The sequence below is a fragment of the Odocoileus virginianus genome, chromosome 27 (genome assembly GCF_023699985.2).
Source record: "Odocoileus virginianus isolate 20LAN1187 ecotype Illinois chromosome 27, Ovbor_1.2, whole genome shotgun sequence".
Taxonomy (NCBI): domain Eukaryota; kingdom Metazoa; phylum Chordata; class Mammalia; order Artiodactyla; family Cervidae; genus Odocoileus; species Odocoileus virginianus.
Window position 1 is genome coordinate 18,036,399 of NC_069700.1, and position 7,769 is coordinate 18,044,167.

The 7,769-nt window shown below is 39.9% G+C and overlaps 2 non-coding genes across 2 annotated transcripts; both read left to right on the top strand.

Moving 5' to 3' along the window:
- The first annotated feature begins 3,827 nt into the window (after positions 1-3,827).
- On the top strand, positions 3,828-3,909 carry TRNAS-CGA (transfer RNA serine (anticodon CGA)). Its single transcript has one exon. It is a non-coding gene; the product is annotated as a tRNA-Ser (tRNA).
- Positions 3,910-5,087: 1,178 nt separating this feature from the next.
- On the top strand, positions 5,088-5,160 carry TRNAR-ACG (transfer RNA arginine (anticodon ACG)). The gene has a single exon. It is a non-coding gene; the product is annotated as a tRNA-Arg (tRNA).
- Positions 5,161-7,769: the final 2,609 nt, after the last annotated feature.

Below are 7,769 nucleotides of genomic sequence, written 5' to 3' on the forward strand. Positions count from 1 at the left end.
TGCCTCCGATCCATTTCACTGTGGGCATAGTGGGTCTCCGAGTCCACCCTGTGATTACTTTCCCAATTCCAGACAGAATCTCTATGTCATTTCCATGACTGATGGAGTGAAGGCTATTACGGCATAAATGGCCAAAAGACACCACCAGAATTTTCTCTATGAAAATAATTAAACCAAACACAAAACTGATATTCCTGGAGAGATAGCTGAGATTAGTGCCAACATCAAGAGCTTGAAAGGTACAGGGTCACAGATTCACCAAATTTCTATTCAATTACTCGAGTATAGAAGGTAAATCTGTTACAGAGAATGACAGTTATTGTAAATCTGGTTAAGTGATTATGTCAGTTGCATCTGTTAGCCCAGATATCCTTTCACTAGCGGAGAGAATGTACATATACCCTGGCACCTGGTATGCAGCTACTAACATGTTTAGTGCCATTTTCTCTATATTCAGTCAGAAAGACCATCAGAAGCAACTGAGCTTTCAGCTTGCTGAGTTAACTGTACAGCTTACCTACCCTACCTCAGGGGTATATCAACTCTTCAATCATATGTTATAAATTAGTCTACAGAGACCGTCACCACCTTACCATGTGTTCTAAAGTTGATAGCTGATTATTGTTGTTTTACATGAATATTTTAGGCAAATTTATGTTGTGCAAACTGATCATGAGTGAATGGGTTTACTTTTCCAGAACTGGCTCAGTCTTGTGAGCCTCACTTGTCTTTCTCCCAGTTTTAGTCCATACGGATTATGTAGCAAAAATACCATAGACCAAGTGGCTTAAAAGACAAGCATTTATTTCTCACAGTTATGGAGGCCAGTGTTGATTCTCACTCTGGTGAAACTTTGCTTCCTTGCTGCCTGTCTCACAGACACCTGTCTTCTCACTATATCCTCAGATGCAGGAAAGGTTGAAGAAGTTCTCTACCATCTCTTTTAGAAGGACCTAATTCTACTTGTGAATGACTTAAGGACCTAAAGCACCTGCCTCCAAAAACCATCACATTGGGGATTAGGTTTCAACATATCAGGGGCAGTGGGGGGAAGCACATTCAGTCTATAGCAAACCCCAAAACATCCTTTTCTACCCTCAACTATGTTTAGTTAAGGATAATATTGACCATCTGTGTGGGGAGGCCAGTGGCCAATAGGTGATGCTGAAACCAGTTGTTAAGACATTTTGAATGAAAATTACCCTGAACTGATTTTTCACATCTGGAAGTGCTGCCCCGTCATACAAGCCTGTCAGTTGAGTCTGAGTCTTCAGAACCATCAAAGGAGTCATTTTCTAAGATTTTTTTTACCTCCCACTTCTTCCTGAAATTGAAAAAGTTGAATGAGAAAGAAGATTGGACATATTTTTAAATCAAAGAAGCCTTAAGACATAATAAGTTATCAGCATTTTTTCCATCAACTTTTTTTACCCACTGGATAGTACCCATCCACACTCATTTGGCCTTTTACAGCTCCAAACCCACAGGTGTCCATCCAGGAGGAAAGAAAAAGAACATCTCCTAGGGGAATGTTGATGTATAGAAGAGTGTGGAAGCCTCACAGTGGCACAGAGAGTCTGAGAAACCATTTAGAACTCTGATGAAAGTTAAACTCCCAAGGAGGAGACAGGGAGGAAGGGATAACAGTGACTGCTTTTGTTGTTGTTCAGTCGCTCAGTCGTGTCCGGCTCTTTGCGACCCCATGGACTGCAGCATGCCAGGCTTCCCTGTCCTTCCCCATCTCCCAGAGTTTGCTCAAACATAGTCCATTGAATTGGTGATGCCATGCAACCATCTCATCCTCTGAATGTTGGAACCCACCAAAAAAAGTTACTCCACATCCAAGGGCAAAGGAGAAGCCGCAGCAAGACGGTAGGAGGGGCACAGTCATGTTTAAAATCAAACCTCATACCCGCCAGTGACGCACAAGCCAAACCTTGTGTGCCCCAGGACCCAGAGAAGGGAGCAGTGACCCCTGACAAGAGACAGCCAGGCCTGTCTGTGTGACTGCTTTGGGATGGGGTTATTTTAAACAGCTTCCTTTTCCTGTTCTCCCTCCCTCTTTGGGTCTCCCAAATTCATTAGTAGAGTAGAAGTACTAGGAAGAAGATCAAAATCTAGGTGATGAAAAAAAAAAAAACCCACACATTTCAAAAGAACTTAACTTGTGAGTGGATTTTACATCTTCATCCCAAGGTTATTCAATTCTCCAAAGTGCTCTGTTGGAAGTTCTATGAAACCACCAGAACTGTGAACTGGCTAAGTGGCAAAACTGGGGACAGGAAACTGGAAAGGATTTCTCATGAAAACAACTGCTGGGAAACTGTCCATGGTAAACAGAACTGCACTCTGGCCAAGACAGATAATAAAAAGAAAGATATGCTACTTTCTCTGCAAAAACAAAGCAAAAAAAAAAAAAAAAAAACAAAGACAACTGTTAAAAATTGTATTCCTAGACCCAAAGGAGGAAGTTTTAGCTGTTTAAATTCTGCAGTTTTGGACAAAATAGTCCACTGAGATTACACTGTGGAGAGAACATCCTAGAACAAAGCAAGGACCTTGAAGTCAGGGTGAGTCTGACCTACTGAACTGGTCCTAGTTGCTCACAAACAGAAGATTCAATTCAGTGTCCGAAGAATATTCCAGAACCATCTGATCTTGGATCAGGTGATTCTTCCAGAGACTCCCATGTCTCCTGTGGCCTGTGTGTCAAGGTCTAAGCTTGGACAGCATTCCAAAACCTTTTCCCTTTTCTGCCTCAGGCTTCCTGAGTGATTTCAAATCTCATCTGTGTGATTTGCTTCTTCTGAGGCTCCAAGGGAGGCCTCCTTCAGAGTGCTGACTATTGCTGAGTTCCAGAAAGGAAGCTCTATTCATCATTCCAGAGGAGAATTCTGGTTAGAAAATTTTTTCTCCCCTATTTCCTCATTTATAATGTTTTCTTTAACTTATTTGATTTTTTAATAGATAACATCTAAAGTCTAAAGGGACATGCAGTAAATTTCTCCCTCCTGCTTTCAAAGAGTTCCACTTCCTTAGTTTCCAGCCCCTCAACTGGGAACTGTTGCCAAGAGTTTACTGATTATCCTTAAGAGTTTTTTTTTGTAAAATGTGTATTTAACCTAACATAAATATATCTCCAATAGTAGAATTCTACAGAGATTGCTCTGAACCTTTCTTTTATTTTATAATATATGTATGTATATAGTAGTCTTTATCAGTCTGTCTTAAATATGCATTGCATTCCACTGTGTAGTTGTGCCATTATTTATCTAATTAAATAATTCTGACTAATTAGGTTTTTTTTCCAATCCTACTATTTCAATGAATGCTTCAGAGTGTAAGTTTGAACACAATATAATTCTCATGTGTTCAAGACTATCTCTTACATTTGTGGAAATGCTATATCAAAGAGTATATGCATTTGAAATATTGGTAGATCCTGCCCAATTGTGCTTGGAGCCTCAAAGCATAGTGTATTTGTTTGTGGAATACAGAAATGAATAGGTTCGTAGGCACCCTTAATACGACTTACTTCATTTCGTGCCAAGTATGAAGCAAAACCAGGCAATCCATGAAAACTGTAGAAAATTTTAGAAAATCAAGGATTCTTGTGATGCTGGAATATTGACTTCTCTGAGATGAGACTTCGCAGCATGGAGCCTGGCAGGATGGGGACAAGTTGGATGACACTGAGCAGACCGATCTGATGAATACTTAAAGTAAACATACCAAATAAGTAAGAGCAGCTAAAATTGGTAGGCAGGATTGTAAATCAGGGCCCTAACGATGTGTATTTTAATGTCCAAATAAACACTAGAAGCAGAGCTGTGATGGCCGAGTGGTTAAGGCGTTGGACTCGAAATCCAATGGGGTCTCCCCGCGCAGGTTCAAATCCTGCTCACAGCGCTACTTAATAGCTCTCTGTTCAAGTCGCGAGGCGATTTGTTTCTCGTTGTGAGTCTCTGCTTCAAATTTTGTTTTTAAAAACCTGTAATAAAATTCCACGCTCTGATAACAGAAATGCAGGTAGCTTCCTTAAAGAGTTCTCTGGTATTTAAAAGCAACCAGCCAACCATGGAACGGACTGGCAGGAACTTTAAAGATCTAAGATCATAAATATATCCGTATGGTGTGCGTATGTGCGCGCGCGCTCTTTAAAACTATAGAAACGAGGAAGCTGAGGCAAAGAGAAGGTACACAGCTTGGGCCAAGGCAATAATCTAACGAAGGAAGAGTACGGGTAAAAGTTGTGGGCACCGTGGCTGCACTCAGACCCAAAAAATTGCACTTCTCGCTCAAAGGACTGCCCTCGCTTCTGTATTTCCACTTCTGTATTTCCACGTGCCTGTTTCGCCTACTTGGAGCCCTTAAACATTGCTAGCCAATTTATATAATGATGACTGGTATTTTTAAATTTTATAATTATATTAAGTTTGAATGTCCAAGTTCCTATGTGAACTTAGTCCTTAAAGAGTTTACCTTTATTGAATTATTACCTTCATTTCGCCTAATTTGAGAAGGTGGGTATTTCAGAATGTCTTCTCTGATGCAGTGTCTGAAATTATTTCCTCTGGAAAGAGTTTTGGCTATTTGGAGAGTGAGATTGAAAACATATGATTAATACCTCAAGAATGTGTTTTATTCCACTTTCACTATACCAAAATTGAAAATTCAACGGGTCATTAATAGTTGATCCATACACAGCATCAATATCTAAGTGCTAAAGAAAAATGAAATGGTTTGACGAATGAACAGATGAACGACTGCAGAAATTAATGAAGCGTTCACAAGTAGAAACAATAGAAACAGGCATGCACGTAAATGGGGGGGGGGAGGGGGCGGGGGGGGAGGTGCTAACCTCAGTAGTTCTGTCACGTACATGATGCTCCAAGGCCGAAAAGTCTTTCATAATTATAAATATTTTAAGTGAATGTAACATGAAAAATGACCCCTAAGATAACCCATCAGCTTTACCAGAATCCACAGCTCCTTCCTGACTAACTGATTTCCGTCTTCATCGTCAAACAACTATTTTCTCAGCCATTCCAGTGAGCAAAGACTAATACAAAACCCTGAAATGAGGGGGGCCAGTGGCGCAATGGATAACGCGTCTGACTACGGATCAGAAGATTCTAGGTTCGACTCCTGGCTGGCTCGACTCCCCCTTTTTTTTTTCAGGAGGAAGGAAAAAAACTTTCTTTGTATATTTTTTCAAATTGATAACAAAAAAGTTATTTTTAAGTTCTTAAAATTCTTCGAAAAGATCATCTGATCTTGTTTTTAACCATCCGTGGTACCTGCCACACACAGCAATTTCGCTTTTCTTTAAGTCAATGGATGCTGAAAGTCTGGATGGATGCATGAAGTATCTGTCTTCTAAAATGTCCCCTTTATCTCGTTTCTTTCAATTATACTGAGAAGGGGAGTTGACAGAAAGGTCTTTGGAAAGAACTTCAAAAATTAAATGTGGAATATTATTTGACCATAAAAAGAAATGAATTTCTGATACATGCTACACACGAACGAACCTTGAAGATACATGTTAAGTGAAGAAGCCAGACACAAAAAGCCGTATGCTGTATGATTCCATTTATATGAGATGTCCAGAATAGGCAAATCCCGAGACAGTAGTTAGTTGCCAAGAACTGGGGAAAGGGTACAGAGTTGATTTTCGTGTGATGGAAATATTTTGAAACTCGATAATGGTGAAGGTTCCACAACTCTGGGAATATACTCAAAAACACTGAATTGTGCACTTTTGTGTGAATCTTACAGTATATATATATATATATATATATATATATATATATATATATGACATATATATACATATATATATAAAGTATATCTTAATTTTTTTAAATCAAAGAAGCAAGAAAGAAAAGAAAAATATGACCAACATTTTCTTCATTAATTGTCCCCCATTGGGCAGGGTTCTCCCTCTTTAAGCTCTTCCCTGCACAATTTCTGTCTGGGAGCACGGGTCGTAGAGGGAAAACGAAGGACATCGACTGGAGAAATTGAATCTGGAAAGATGCTTCTGTGGACAGATGAAATCATAGCGTCCCCCTCAATTCAGCGATCTTGGCAAAGATCCGCCCTGACACCTGAGAAAGCTGTCATTCAGACTCATCTCCCCGCCCAGCCCCGTATCTCAAAGAGAAGAGCGCCGCAGCCTCACCACCAAACTAAGAGACTATTCAGAGTTGTAAGGAATCCGAGGCAGAAATTAAACCGACAGGAAGAGGGCAAGGATGTCAAACGAGTCAAGAAAAGTAGCAGTTTGGGGGGTGGTGTCTCTTTCAACAGCTTGATCTTTCCAGGTGTTCCTGGGCGTGACTTCAGACGCTTGGGGCAAGGTGGAAGTGTCTGGGAAGGAAATCGAGGTGAAGATGGGAAAGAACAAAAACATGCAAAGGAGACCTTCATTTGGTAGTATCTATGTATTTTGGTTCAGAAGGTAAAGAATCTGCCTGCAATGTGAGAGATCCACGTTCAGTTCCTGGGTCAAAAAGATTCCTTGGATGAAGGGGAAGGCTGCCCACTCCAGTATTCTTGCCTGGGAAATCCCATGGACAGAGGAGCCTGGCTGGATACAGTCCATGGGGCCGCAGAGGATCGGATACAACTGAGCGACTAACACTTTTTCTTCACTTGTCTTAGGGAAGTTGATTGGCTCAGTACGCTGTGCGTTCTAAGCGATGCTGGCAATTAAAAGAATGAACCGGCCACGCGTCTAGTCCTCGTTTGATATATGATCTGTTGGGCTGTTACCCAATTAAAAGGCTGGAGTGGGGGCAGAGTGGGGAGGATAGAATGGCCCAGAGGATCCGGAACTTCCTGATGTAAACGCGTCTCAAAACTTGGCGCGGAGGAGAATCGCTAGGAAGAAGTATTAAGCCCAGTTTTCTAGATTTCAACCCTCGGAGATTCTATAGTGATTCTAGGATGCAGCTCATGAATTTTTAGCAAACTGATATTGTATTTTATTACCCTCTTTTTCCAACTAGTAACGACAGGGAACTTCCACGGTAGAAGGGAAAAATAGAGCGTCTATTTGGAGACACTTCCAATTTTAATATTATTCCACGAGGCTTTAACCAACCAAGGTAACCAACTTTTCTATTCTCAAGATTTTTGGACTCTTTCTTTTCTTTTTTTTTTCTGGTTGTGGTGGAGGCTTGTTATAAAAGGAAGTCCGTTTCAACTTTCCTTTCAAATAAACAAAAACACATTTGATATATTCATCAAATCACTTTTGGACCTAAAGGAGATAGCAGGTTTTTTTCAAAAATTGCTGGGAAGTTCTTCCCTTCCTCGAAAAAAAAAAAAAACACTACAGAGATAATACAGTGAAGTGAGTATTATTTCCTTTTCCCCAGAATGTTGGGTTAGGGTTAAGATGCCCTGTCCAAAACAGACATTAACACATGCTTCTAAATTCAGGTGTTTTTTTTTTAAAGAAACATCATGCAATATCTCATTAATTTTTATTGATTGCATGTCAAAATGACAATATTTGGAGTTAAAATATTTAAATTAACTCCATTTATTTCTACTTCTTTTTTTATTATTTCTACTTCTTAAAATATGACTACTAGAAAAATTAAACTTATTATGAGATATTATTTGTTACCTCTCACATCTTCCTGTGGTTATTGATGTAGTAACATCAGTAAAGTGTGATCGATTTGCCAGGGAAGTGGTTCTTTTGAGCAGGCTCCACAGCAGTGTCATATTTGAAAGAATTTCCATTTGATTTTCAC